The sequence below is a fragment of the Barbus barbus genome (genome assembly GCF_936440315.1).
Source record: "Barbus barbus genome assembly, chromosome: 1".
Lineage (NCBI taxonomy): Eukaryota > Metazoa > Chordata > Actinopteri > Cypriniformes > Cyprinidae > Barbus > Barbus barbus.
In genome coordinates, this window is record NC_136729.1 from 2,702,759 (window position 1) to 2,716,299 (window position 13,541).

The window sequence follows — 13,541 nt, forward strand, 5'->3', positions numbered from 1 at the left end:
TAACAGCCTGCTGGATTACACTGCGCCCCACGGCAGCAACGTGGCGGACCTCCATCACAGTGATGTCGAACTCCTAAGCGTCCTGTCCAAGGCAGTGGATGAGCTTGGTTTGAAGTGAGCGCCTCCTGCCGAGCCGGCCAGAAGCCGTCTGGACGAGTGGTACCTCCAGTCGGATTGCAGCCGAAAAAAAACCACCCTGCGGAGACCCGCCCCCATTTCCCCGAGGTGCACGACGAGAGAAAAAAAAAAAAAAAAACCCTATACATTTTTATAAAAGCGCAGCATTTGTTGCTAGTTGCTGAAAGTTGCTAGGCTAGTGCAAGAATGGCTAATCTAACAACAAATGGCCAAATCGACAACAGTGCAGGCTACCTGGACAGCATGTCCCGTTAAATGTCACGAACCATTTTTTCCGAGGGCTACAGCAGCAGGGGCAAGCACAAGGCTGCCTCCGCTTGCAACACAGGCCCACACATCTCAGTATTTTTCCTCCCGCTACTAATAACCCCCTTTTTTCCTTTACAGTGGCCTCCAGCTCCCGTAGCAGACACTAGCATGAGGCTACCTCCGTTAGCGGAGCAGGCTACGATAGTTCTTCAGGACTCCCTTCCTGTGGCCTACAGCTACAGCAGGCGAAGCAAGCGCGAGGCTGCCTCCACTCACAACACAGACCCACACATCTCTTTCTTTTACTGCTTTTTCTCTTACGCGTCTATCAGTTTACCACCTCAAGCCCCAGAGGCCATTGTTCAATGTGAGGCTGCCTCCGCTAGAAGTTTCAGCCCCTGCTCCTCTCCCTCACAGCATTTTACTTCATTTAAAAATCACAATATCCTCTTTTACACTTTTATCACTGCTCGTCTCACGGAATGCTATAGCCTTGGTGGCAACGCTAGTGGCTTAACATCCGAGCGCAGATCCTGGCAGGTGCAGACATAGAGCCCTCATGCAAGGCCGTCACCAATGAATAATTGGGTAACAGATGCATTGCCATACATGCGCCATAATAATCGTTTTGAATAAAGTAAGTAACACATGGTTCTGTTGAAAACTAATCTAAATGTATTATACAATATTATGTACATACTCAGTACATCAAAGCCTACAGAGGGCTCCAATGGCCCGACAATCGTCTATATGTCACCGTGCGATCTAATCCTCGTTCGGCTAAACATCCAATTCAAATGTCCACTTAATCTTTAACATTTGGCCATTTCTTTACGACAGAAACGCAGCAACAATTGTAAATTGAATATGGACGTCAAAAGTTGCCATTTTTCCAACTTCATTACGTTCAGCCGTTTCACTGAAATAATCTGTTCAGCTTTCCCTTATAGGTGGTGCAAATTTAACAAGGGTTCATGATCAGATGTCTCATTGACCACCGTCTCAGCATTAGCCCATTGGAGTGGCTGCTTAGAAAATTCTGGGGTAAGAAACACCTAACTGATTGGTCAGCTCTGCATAACTCCCCGTTTCAAGCATAAACACCCTGATTCCCCTCGACGAATTATCTCCCTACAGTAGGACATTGACCATGCAATCCATATGATAAAATCATGGATCTTAGAACCTGGCTGGCAAAAGTAGACATCACCTCAGCTTCCAAGCCATGCCTATCCATCCAGATTCCTGGCACTTATTTGGGGTTAGCTAGCACAGGAAATTCTTGACAGTGAGTCTTGATCTCCCAATGGATGCCGGTGAGAGCACTCCCAGCCAGACAATCTTACCTTTTCAAGTCCCATGCTTGATGATGCTTACCCGGCCCACACAGTGAGTCTTGATCTCCCGTCAGACGTCGGCGAGAGCCTCCCAGCCAGACAAACTTACCTTTTCCTTCTACGGTCAGCGAGGCTAACCCATCCAACGGGTAAGCTCGACGACCAGTTGAATGACGGCAAGAGCCTCCTGACCACACAACTTTACCCTTCTCTCTTTACCAGAACGCTAACATGAAATAATTTTAAGCAAATTACATATACTGTTACATGCAAGTGACGCATGCAGTCTATAAAATGATTTTAAGTCAGATTCCATGGCGTGATGATTCACCATAACATTTATAATATTTATTTCCTCTGTAGTTATTACAGAGGATATTTTTAAAAGTGAGAAGTGAAGGCCAAGAGATTAAGGAGATTCTTCAGTAGGACTCTTTATTGCCGTTTGACGCTGAAGTCATCCAGATTTTAGAAAGCAGTCCTTACAGGTCCAGACAAAAATTATACAAAGGATGTAAAGGGTTATTAGAAGCCTGAGCAGTTTTACAAGCCCCAAGCCAAACTGCATAATTGTACCATACTTTATGGAGTTTAAAAAAAGTCCACACCATAAGTATTAATGGTCATGAACACTTGCCACACCTTTACTGGAGAGGGCCACCAAAGCCATTAAAAAGGTACTGCGCTTGTTCAACTATCAATATAGAGAAAAAGAACTGGCAGAAGCCTCCTATAGTAATTTTGCTTAAACAGTTTCTATATTGTTGCTTGACTATCAAACAAAGTAAATGAAAATGACATGCACATGTTGAAATATCTCTTAAAACCATAGAGCAGAAGTGAAACCACAGCCATCAGCTCAACTCTTTTATTAGCCTCTTAACACTTCTATCATTTTCTCACTAGCAGCTTCTAAACTTAGCAATGCACAAATAACAACGTCTCTTCAACGATGAGCTGAAAGAAGCCAGGGAAAATTTGAGGTGTATTGCTGTAACACAGAATTATTTTTTTACACGGTCTCATAAAAAGGAGGCCCATATAAAAAAAACCCACAAAATGCTGTGACTCCCAACACAAGGTGCGTCTACAACTCCACACCACTGAGAGCAGCATCTCCAGAATGTGCTTTTACTGTGAACATAGATGCTTTGATATAGTTACCATATCAAATCTCTGCAAATATAAACAACTGATAATAACAAAGACAATGATTACATATTTATAGATATGCAAGCTTAAGTTATCAAAGAGAAAGTGGGGAAACAGAGTTACAAACGAAATAATCATATCAACTTGTTGATGGTGTTACATCCTACGAGTGTCTAGTGGTTGTTTTACCAGAACATAACAAATTAAGTGTTTGAAGAGCATTTGTCTGGGCCCTACCACAACAAGATCTGTTTTTTTTAAACAGATTTATTAGAGGCTAGCAAAGCATAGCCGGGTTTCTTTGAAATAAAAAGTACAATTTGGGAGGTAAAGATTTCAGAAGGGGGCAATGCCAAAAACAAAAGGTTTTGTCTAACTTGTTAAATTCTTACCAAGTCTCTCAAAGAAAAGAAAATCAACAACAGAATGTACATTCACTCCCTGTCTAGCCACAAAACAGGAGGAAAAAAAGGGGGTTGTAAAATAAAATGGCACCCACCTTCCTACAGTTCCCAAAATGATAATTGAAATAGAACGGAAAGCTTCAGTAACCGGACTGGGCAGGACACAGATCACGTTCTGGAGAAGAATTCTCATCTGTTGAGAGTTGTGCTCTGCTTTTATGCTGCTTCCCTCCTAGGTGGTAAGCAGGTGCAGCTGGGGGAGCAATCAGGCTACCTCCCAGAGTGGAGAGTGGGAGGAGCCAGAGAAGAGCAGGAGACATACACAAATACAGAAGGAAACACAGTACCATGAAGCTATTTACAAAATATACGTCTTAGGATGTAACAATGGCAATAAAATAAAAAGAAAAAAGAAAAAAAAATGTAATTTTGATCTGAGTTATAAACCTATAACTCGGTGGTGGTGGTGGCGCAGTGGCGCAGTGGATAAGACACATGCCTTTGGTGTGAGAGACCCGGGTTCGAATCCAATGTGTCCCTGAGCAAGACACTTAACCCCTAGTTGCTCCAGAGGCGTGCGACCTCTGACATATATAGCAATTGTAAGTCGCTTTGGATAAAAGCGTCAGCTAAATGAATAAATGTAAATGTAAACCTTGAGCATTCAGACAGCAGAACGTCAGAATAATTAACATGTGCAGAAGTCAAACAAGCAGAAGGGTCTACAAACTCCAGTTCATAATCCCACTGCGATTCATGATGTTCATCAATTAAAAAACAAAACAAAATGCAGATGTGCAAAGCTTATTGCATCATACCCCCCAAAAAACTGAGAACATTACGTAAACACATGTGAATTGACAGTTTTAGAAATGTATTGTGTCTGTGTGAAACAATAACATCTTCACATTATTATTGTCAAAGACACATGAGGGATTTCTACTATTGTAAAGCAGAGAGAACAGTTTCCAGACTGCTGGATTGTGCAGAGAAAAATCTATATTCAAAAAAGCTCTTTTAAAGACAGTATGGGTGGCCTTTGTGTGTCTGATCAGATGAGCTGATCTTTACTTGGAGCTGGTGTATTTGGTCACAGCCTTGGTGCCTCAGACACGGCGTGTTTGGCCAGTTCCCCGGGCAGCAGCAGACGCACGGCGGTCTGGATCTCTCTCGATGCGATGGTGGAGCGCTTGTAGTGAGCGAGACGAGACGATTCACCGGCGATGCGCTCGAAGATGTTGTTGACGAAAGAGTTCATGATGCCCATCCCCTTGGAGGAGATCCCGGTGTCAGGATGAACCTGCCTCAGCACTTTGTACACGTCGATTATGGCAAGCCGTTTTAACATTTAATCTATAAACCATACTAGTATCTATTTTCATGCTACTAGTACTTATTTTTTTAAATACTAGTGTTTTTCCCATTAAGTACAAGTGCTTATTCTTTAGGTACTAGTGTTTATTCTTTGGGTACTAGTGTCTTTTTTTAAAGTTACTAGTACTTATTCATTAGATACTAGTTCTTATTTATTAGATAGTACTTATTCCAATAGTGACTAGTATTTACTTATACTCTTCTTGTTAAGACAAAGTAGAACTAGTTCTTATATTTTAGTTACTAGTAACTTTTTAGACCAGAGATATCCTGAACTTAATAGATACTAGTACTTGTAAAATTAGCATTTCTGCCCAGTATGCTAATCGTATGTTGAATATTAATGAACCAACAACATATAGGAGAGAGATTAGAAAAGAAGCGGAAAGGAGATTAATGTACTTTTTTTGTGGAAACCACATAGAAAAGAAACAATCATTTGTACACAAGCACATAGAAAACCTATTTTGTCAGTTTTGTAAACAGTGTACTTACGTAAACGTAGTAGTCTAATGTGTTTGTTGGTCATCGAGGGACCTCTAGTGGCAGGATGGAGATAAGACACCAATTTTTTTATCTGTTTTTTTCCTCCATTAAAAACAATAAATATCATATCAGGGCTGTACGTTAATGTTTTTGCATATAGCACTGGTGCAACAGACACTGAATGTTTTTGCATTAATGTTCTGTACAGGGCACACAAAATCCGAACCTTATGGTTTTCAGACAAACATTTTCTTTATTTGAAAAAAAGCCAAACATTATCAATAAAAAAACAGGTTTACCGTACATGTAGGGCTGCACGATTTGGTCAAAAATGTTGTTTTTATATACCAATAAATAAAAACATTAAACAAAATAAGGAATATTACTTTTGTAATAACACCATTTCACTATAATATACAAAACTGAGTATTTAAGAATAAATACAATAATATATATAGCTGCAGGAAAAGGGGAAAAAAATTACACTTTTCTACACTGAAGAAAAACGTAAGGATTTGCAAATGTTTACCTCAAAGTTCTTAATTTTTTTTTGCTATTTTTACTCGTTATTTTGTGAGCAATAAGGAATACTCAATTCATGTAATTTCTTTTCATTCATACTCTTCGCCGGAGGCTGCCCTCATGCAGAAACTCCACTAGTGAAACTCACTTCCAGGAAATCCCATATATGGACAAAAACATTCAGCTTTCACTGTTTATGTAGCCTAGTAGCTACATAACATGCAGATAGATGTTTTAATGATGAAGCATAAAGAAAATAAACAATGATTGTGACAATATATGGTTTTATCAGTGTTCTTCAAGCCATCTCTGGTATTTCTATAAGAATAAAGAATGTTTAAAATGCAATGCTAATCGACATAGCCTTTATCACTGTAATAATATAAAGTGGCATGATTTATGCCTCATTCTGTTTAATGAAACCATGTCAGATCACAAAAGGAACTTATTTCAAATGCTCGACTGATGTCATGATGTGAATTTGGAGTAAAAACATGTCAACATACTTTTGTTGGACAACAGGTTTGTAATCTTTTCTTTGTGTTTTTATGGTTACCAATTAGCAAGGTAGGCTAACATACAAAGCCAGTTAGCCCTACTTAACAATCAAATTAAATCAGCATATTAATGTATGTATTGCCATGTGGACTCTGATTGGACGGTTGAGAGGTACTCATGTTTATGTAATGATTTGTTTGACTTAAGATATCTCCAAATACATTATCACTAGTTCTTTATGAGGTTTAAGATATCTCCAAATGAACAGGTAGTGTTAGTTATTCTGTTTGTGATATATTTTAATTTCTGACTAGTAATTATTACAATAGTGACTAGTATCTATTTAAATATTACTAAGCATTCATTATATACTAGTACTTTTGTTTTAGATACTGGTACTTATTCATTAGATATTAGTACCTATTTAATATATACTAGTAGTTTTTCATTAGGTACTAGTACTTATTTATTAGACACTAGTATCTTTTGTGATTACTACTAGTAACAATTCTTATCTTACTTGTCAGATCTGCTTTTGTACTCGTCTTATGTTATGACTAGTTCAAATGGCTACAGTAGAGTTCAATTAAAAAAAATTACTAGTAAAATAAAAAGATCTTACAAGTAACATTTCAAATAAGCACTAGTACTTAATTAATAAGTACTAGTACCTAATGAATAAGTACTAGTACCTAATGAATAAGTACTAGTATCTAATAAATAAGTACTAGTATCTAAAAATAAGTACTAGTTTCTAATGGATAAGTACTAGTATCTAATAATAAGTACTAATATCTAATGAATAAGTACTAGTGTCTAAAAAATACGTACTAGTACCTAATGGATAACTACTAGTACATAAAAATTAAGTACTAGTCACTAGTGGAATACTTACTTGTCAAAACTGAATAGTTGATATCTCAATGACAGATCCCCATAGAAGTCAATGGCAAACATTTAAAATGTGTTACTAGTAACAATATAATAGTTAATAGTCACTATTGAAATAAGTACTAGTACCTAATAAATAAGTACTAGTATCTAATGAATAACTACTAGTAACTTTACTAAAGACACTAGTACCTAAAGAATAAGCACTAGTACTTAATGAATAAGTACTAGTTCTTAATGGAAAAGATACTAGTATTTAAAAAATAAGTACCGGTAACGTTAAATTAGATACTAGTGCGTCTTATAGAATAAATGTTAATACGGCTTGCCATATGTAGATAGCATAGCTCTCCTTCCTGCTCTTTCTGCGCTTCTTTCCTCCTTTGCCGGCGGTCTTGGTGACGGCCTTCTTTGAGCCCTTCTTGGGTGCGGACTTCGCAGGTTCAGGCATAATATTCACTTCTGAGTTACTCGAAGATGAATTATTAATTTCCATTAAACCACACAAGCTTTAATGCACTATCCTATGCTAATTTCATAAAGGAAGACGGCGATCTGTGATTGGGTATCTACATGGACCAACCCACATAATGATTTCATTGGTCACATTAAAGCCAATCAGAGATTATAAAATGTAAATCCGTCCCATCGCCTCATACTTCACATCTACCATCCCCCCCTTTTTCCGTTTCTTTGTTTGATTTTCCCCGCATTTTTTGGAACATGGCTGAAATATTGTAAACGAGATTTAATAAACTCTATCACTGTATGATGATACAGTAACTACAGGGATATATTTTACTTTTAAGTAAAAAATGTATTAACACTCAATCCTAAAAAACGTTGGCAATGTTTGTTTTGAATTAATCATAAAGAATTCCAAGCACCACAAACCTGCTTGTCCCCACAGCCATGTACAGAGGGAAAGTGCTTTATTTTGCGGTCAAAAATAGTTTTTTTCTACCATTTAAAATAAAATAATGTATACATAAGTATCAAATGAAATAAAAAACAAAATGCCAAATAAATACTATAGAAAAAAATATATATTATGTTCAATGTTAAATTCAATTATAATATATATTGTATTAAAAAAATATATATTATTTAAAAATATTATTAAAAATATAAAAAATCATTAAGCTGTCATTTATGTGTATTCATGAAGTCAAAAGGTAATCTAATAATGTGGTCTACATTTAAATGTTAAAAAAAGAAATACATTTTAAGACATCTTGCCATAACAGGCTATTCAAACCATATGTATTTACTTTTAGTATTAGGATATGACTACTTGTTTTTTCTACTTCTATCATCACTTGGATTACAGCGTCACGCGTGTTTTTGAATGTGATTTTTCTGCAATGAGGAGGTGGAACATTTGGCAAATTATGCTATAAAACGAAATATTATTGCACTGGTTGGCTATTAACTGTGAGCAGACAGAGTGTCAATCAATGCATTGGAGAATACAGTGAAGTTGCTTGTCAGATTTCAGAATCAGAAAGAGCTTTTATTGTCAAGTATGTTTGCGCATACAAGGAATTTGTTTTAGTGTCATAAGCTTCCAGTTCACAGAGACAACAATGACACACAGACAATAAGAATAAGATGAGAATAAAAGAAATACACATTTATAAATATAAATAAACAAAAAATAAAATAAATAGTTGAAACATAAATGATTGTATATACAGCTGTGCAATAGATGATAGAATGGGATAGAATACAAGGAGAAGCAGGGATGTAAAAGGATGGAGGTGGTAGCAAATAAATATAAGGTTATTGCACATTGTTATTGCATAATGGGAGGGGGGGGCATTTAAGTTGGATTACCTGGGGGAAGAAACTGTTCTTGTGGAACAGGAAGACCAAATAAGGGCACCACAAGACAGAGAGACAAAGCCTGACACCACTAGCAACATCCAATGGGAAGGGGGGTGGGTGCTCTGGAGGCCTCCAGGGACCAGGAGTCTTGGGGGCGCTTGGGCAGCGTGGACTCTTGGAGGCGTTTGGGCAGAGCAGACACTTGGGGGCGCTCGGGCGATGCGGAACCTTGGGGGCGCTCGGGCAGCTTGGAACCTTGGGGGCGCTCTGGAAGCGCAGAAGCTTGGGGGCGGTCGGGCAGTGCGGAACCTTGAGGACGCTCGGGCAGCACAGAGCTGGACGGGACCAGCGGAGATGCAGAAGACGAAGGAGAGCTGGACGGGACCAGTGGAGACGTAGGAGGGCGCTTTCGAGGAGCGGGCACAGGAGGGCGCTATCGAAAAAACAGGAGGGCACTGTCAAAAACACACAATGGGCTGAGATTGGTTAGCTGGCTCAGTGTGTTTGTGATCAAGCTCCCTCTCTTGAAACCAACACGAAAGTGACTAAAACTGCAATTCATCAACTGGCAGCTAGAGGCTGGCTCTAACAGGGAGTCAGTCCCATAGACTCCCCGTGTTAAAATGCCCAACTTTACAGCAGAAAAAAAATGTTTACAGCCTGGTACAAAAAGTGGTTTTGGTCTATATAGCTAATTTTGCCCTTCGTGATAACTGTGAGGGGGGTGTGTTTTTTTTATAACTCATCCTATTAAGCCTTAAAGTTCTGCATAATTAAGGGCGTGGCCACTTGAGTGACAGGTGGATTGCCCACTTTAGGCTTCAAAAATGCTCTTCAGAAACCTACGAGTGACGTCACGGACACTACGTCCATTTTTTGACAGTCTTTGGTTGTGATTCACTAAACCACCTCTAATGCAGTCCAGAAACGTCCCGCCCCTCACCTCAGCGACATGTGCTCTGGTTGTATTGTAAAAAATGACGTCGTCAATATTGCTTATCACTTTGAGCCGATTGTGACCGAGAGAATATTAGTGATCATGCAGAACCTGTGCAAGCATGGCTCTTAATGGCATTTTTTTCAGAATGGTATGTTTTTTGTTTGTTGTTGTCTCATACTTTAAGATGCACTGTTATTTGTAAATGCTACTGCTTATGTTAGCTTTTAATATATGGTTTTGTCCTGATTAAAGCTTTAATACAGCAGAATACATGATTACGTATTTTATTTGTAACAGTAAGAAGTGTTTACCAGCAAGTATTGCTCGTTACAGTTGCAACTGCGTGCGTGTCTGTGTTTAACGTTTCTCGTAGCTATGTGAACAATATATGTCTGCCTTTACACATAAAGTGTATAACTGGAACACAGTTCATTGGTGGATCTGATGAGCTGGTGATCTTTATCGTTATTTGACCCTCTAACTCTTAACACTTCTATTTTATCTATCTGTCTTTTTATTTAAAAAAAAAAAAAAAAAAAAAAAAGAACACACTTGACCCTCTATCAATTGCATATTTATTCTCTATCTGCTAGTTTTTCTTGAAAAACTGACACAAACTTTATTTTTTCTATTCTATTTACTTGTTTCTTTAGAATATAGAAAAAAATTAACTTTTTTTTTTTTTATCTACTCGTTTAAAAAAACAAACAAAAAAAAACCTTCTACGTGTACTGTGTTAGTGTCACGAATCCAGTCCGTAGCCTTCCGTCTGCTCACCACCAGATGTCGTCTTCTCTTTACATTGACTCTCACACCACACAGACTTTTACGTCACTCCGGACTACAGTTCCCATGATCCATTGCACTGATTGCACACACACAGCTGAATCCATTCAGACAGGCTTTATAAGCTTTGGACTTCCTCTTTCAGATTGCCGAGTATTGTTCGTGTTTAGCACTCTCCTAGGCTGTATCCTAAATCGCCCCCCTATACCCTCATTCACTATTCCCTACATTAGTCTACTCATACAGTTCACTTGAAGGAGTGAATGAAAATGAGTGAGTAAATTCGGACACTGAGTGCACCGGAAGGACTCATGTTTACTCATGTTTATGTAATGATTTGTTTGACTTAAGATATCTCCAAATACATTCTTACTAGTTCTTTATGAGGTTGAAGATATCTCCAAATGAAGACTGTGGGCGCCGTCTTCTGAAGTGAAGTGAAGTGACATTCAGCCAAGTATGGTGACCCATACTCGGAATTCGTGCTCTGCATTTAACCCATCCAATGTGCACACACACAGCAGTGAACACACACACACTGTGAACACACACCCGGAGCAGTGGGCAGCCATTTTATGCTGCGGCGCCCGGGGAGCAGTTGGGGATTCGGTGCCTTGCTCAAGGGCACCTCAGTCGTGGTATTGAGGGTGGAGAGAGCGCTGGACATTCACTCCCCCCACCTACAATTCCTGCCGGCCGGAGACTTGAACCCGCAACCTTCGGATTACAAGTCCGACTCTCTAACCATTAGGCCACGACTTCCCCTAAAAAACTTCTGGTGAGATGCGGGAATTCATTCGGCGCGTGACTCTCACAGTGCATTCTGGGGATTCTCTAGCCGTTGAGTGTACATCGGTTGTACATTCTTTTTTGCGGTGCATTGTGGGATTGAATGAGTGCACTCGAGAACATCCACTATGGTTTCGAACACCACTTAAAATGGCTGTCCCCTCATATAATGCACATATAATAATCTGAGGGTATAAGGGGCGATTTCGGATACAGCCCTAGTGTTAGCTGCCTTACTGAGCCATTCTGCGTTTCTGTTTCATCTCTAGTATTGTTCTGCATTTATCACTCACCTAGTTATAGCTAGGGATGTGCCGAACGAAGCTTCTGAAGCAGTGAGGCTTTTACAACAAACTGCGTTGATGCTCCGAAGCTTTTGACACAGTGCTGTACTGCGCCATCTGATGGTCAATAAAAATTCCTACACATGACAATAAATACTTTCTGTTCTTCATATCACATTAAACTTGTGTATTTTAGTTAACTTTTATTAACAATGGCCTAATGGATAGAGAGTTGGACTTGTAACCTGAAGGTTGTGGGTTTGAGTCTCAGGTCCGGTAGGGATTGTAGGTGGGGGGAGTGAATAACCAACACTCTCTCCACCCTCAATACCACGACTGAGGTGAGACCCTTGAGCAAGGCACCGAACCCCCAACTGCTCCCCGGGCGCCACAGCATTGGCTGCCCACTGCTCTGGGTGTATGTTCACTACTGTGTGTACACTTGAATTGGTTAAATGCAGAGCACAAATTCTGAGTATGGGTCACCATACTTGGCCACACACCACTTCCCTTTCCTTTCCCTTTGCCAATAATACACCTCGTAAAAATAAAATAAATAAAAATTAACTACATACATATAGGCATGACATGATGGATATAATTATTATATTGATAAAAATGGATCGCGGGTATAGGACAGAGCATTCCACGCGCTTTGTGTTTGATCCCTGCGTGATGTGTCAGTGAGGTAACGAAGCTTCATTTACACAGGTCACGTGACAGCCTCAATTCAAGTAATGCTCCGGAAAACAATGTTTCGAACCTCTAGTGTAAACTGTAAAAACTCAAGACGTGTGTCGACACTAGGTGTCGATCTACCCATCCCTAGTTATAGCTGCTTTACTGAGTCTAGTTTCCAGTTCTAGTTAGTCTAGTCCAGGGCTGTCCAAACTCGGTTATGGAGGGCCGGTGTCCTGTAGAGTTTAGCTCCAACTTGCCTCAGCACCTGCATGGAAGTTTCTAGTATGCCTGATTAGCCTGATTAGCTGCTTCAGGTGTGTTTAATTGGGGTTGGAGTTAAACTCTGCAGGACACCGGCCCTCCAGGACCAAGTTTGGACAGCCCTGCTCTAGTCATTTTGTGTTGCCTTGTTTCCTGTTTCCTGATTCCTGCCTGTGTATCTTGGAATAACCCTTGTCTCGCCGTTCGAACTCTGTTTGTACTTCGCTTGGACTATTGCTCATGTTATTGGACTACCCCTCTTCTCAAGCCCTCTGGATATTGTTCGTCGAGCAAAGACCCACGCTTGCCCTAGGATTACTCTTTGTCTTGACGGTGTTATACCTGTTTGATTGATTGCTTCTATTGTCCTCATTTGTAAGTCGCTTTGTGGTCCATGTTTCAGGAGGTAGGGGTTTGCATGGGGTTTCAGAGGGGTGCGGGGTGATTTGAGTTCAGGGCTCTCACAGCCTGGGGGAAAAAGCTGTTGAGCAGTCTGGCGGAGCGGGCTCTGAAGCTCCGGTACCGTCTTCCTGATGGTAAGAGCTGGAAGAGACCGTGGAAGTCCTTCACGATGCTGTTGGTTTTGCTGGTGCATTGTGTAAGAAAGATGTCCAGGATGGAGTGGAGAGGGGCACCGATGATCTTTGCTGCTGTGTTCACTGTCTGCTGGAGGGTCTTGCGGTCAGCAGCACTGCAGTTCCCGTACCAGACAGTGATGCAGCTGGTCAGCACACTTTCAATGGTGCCTCTGTAGAATGTGGTGAGGATGAGTGGAGGGAGACTTGCTCTTTTCAGCCGGCGGAGAAAGTGTAGGCGCTGTTGTGCCTTTTTGGAGAGTGACATGGTGTTGGTGGTCCAGGTGAGATCCTCTGTGATGTGCACCCCAAGGAATTTAGTGCTGCTGACTCTCTCCACAGACGAG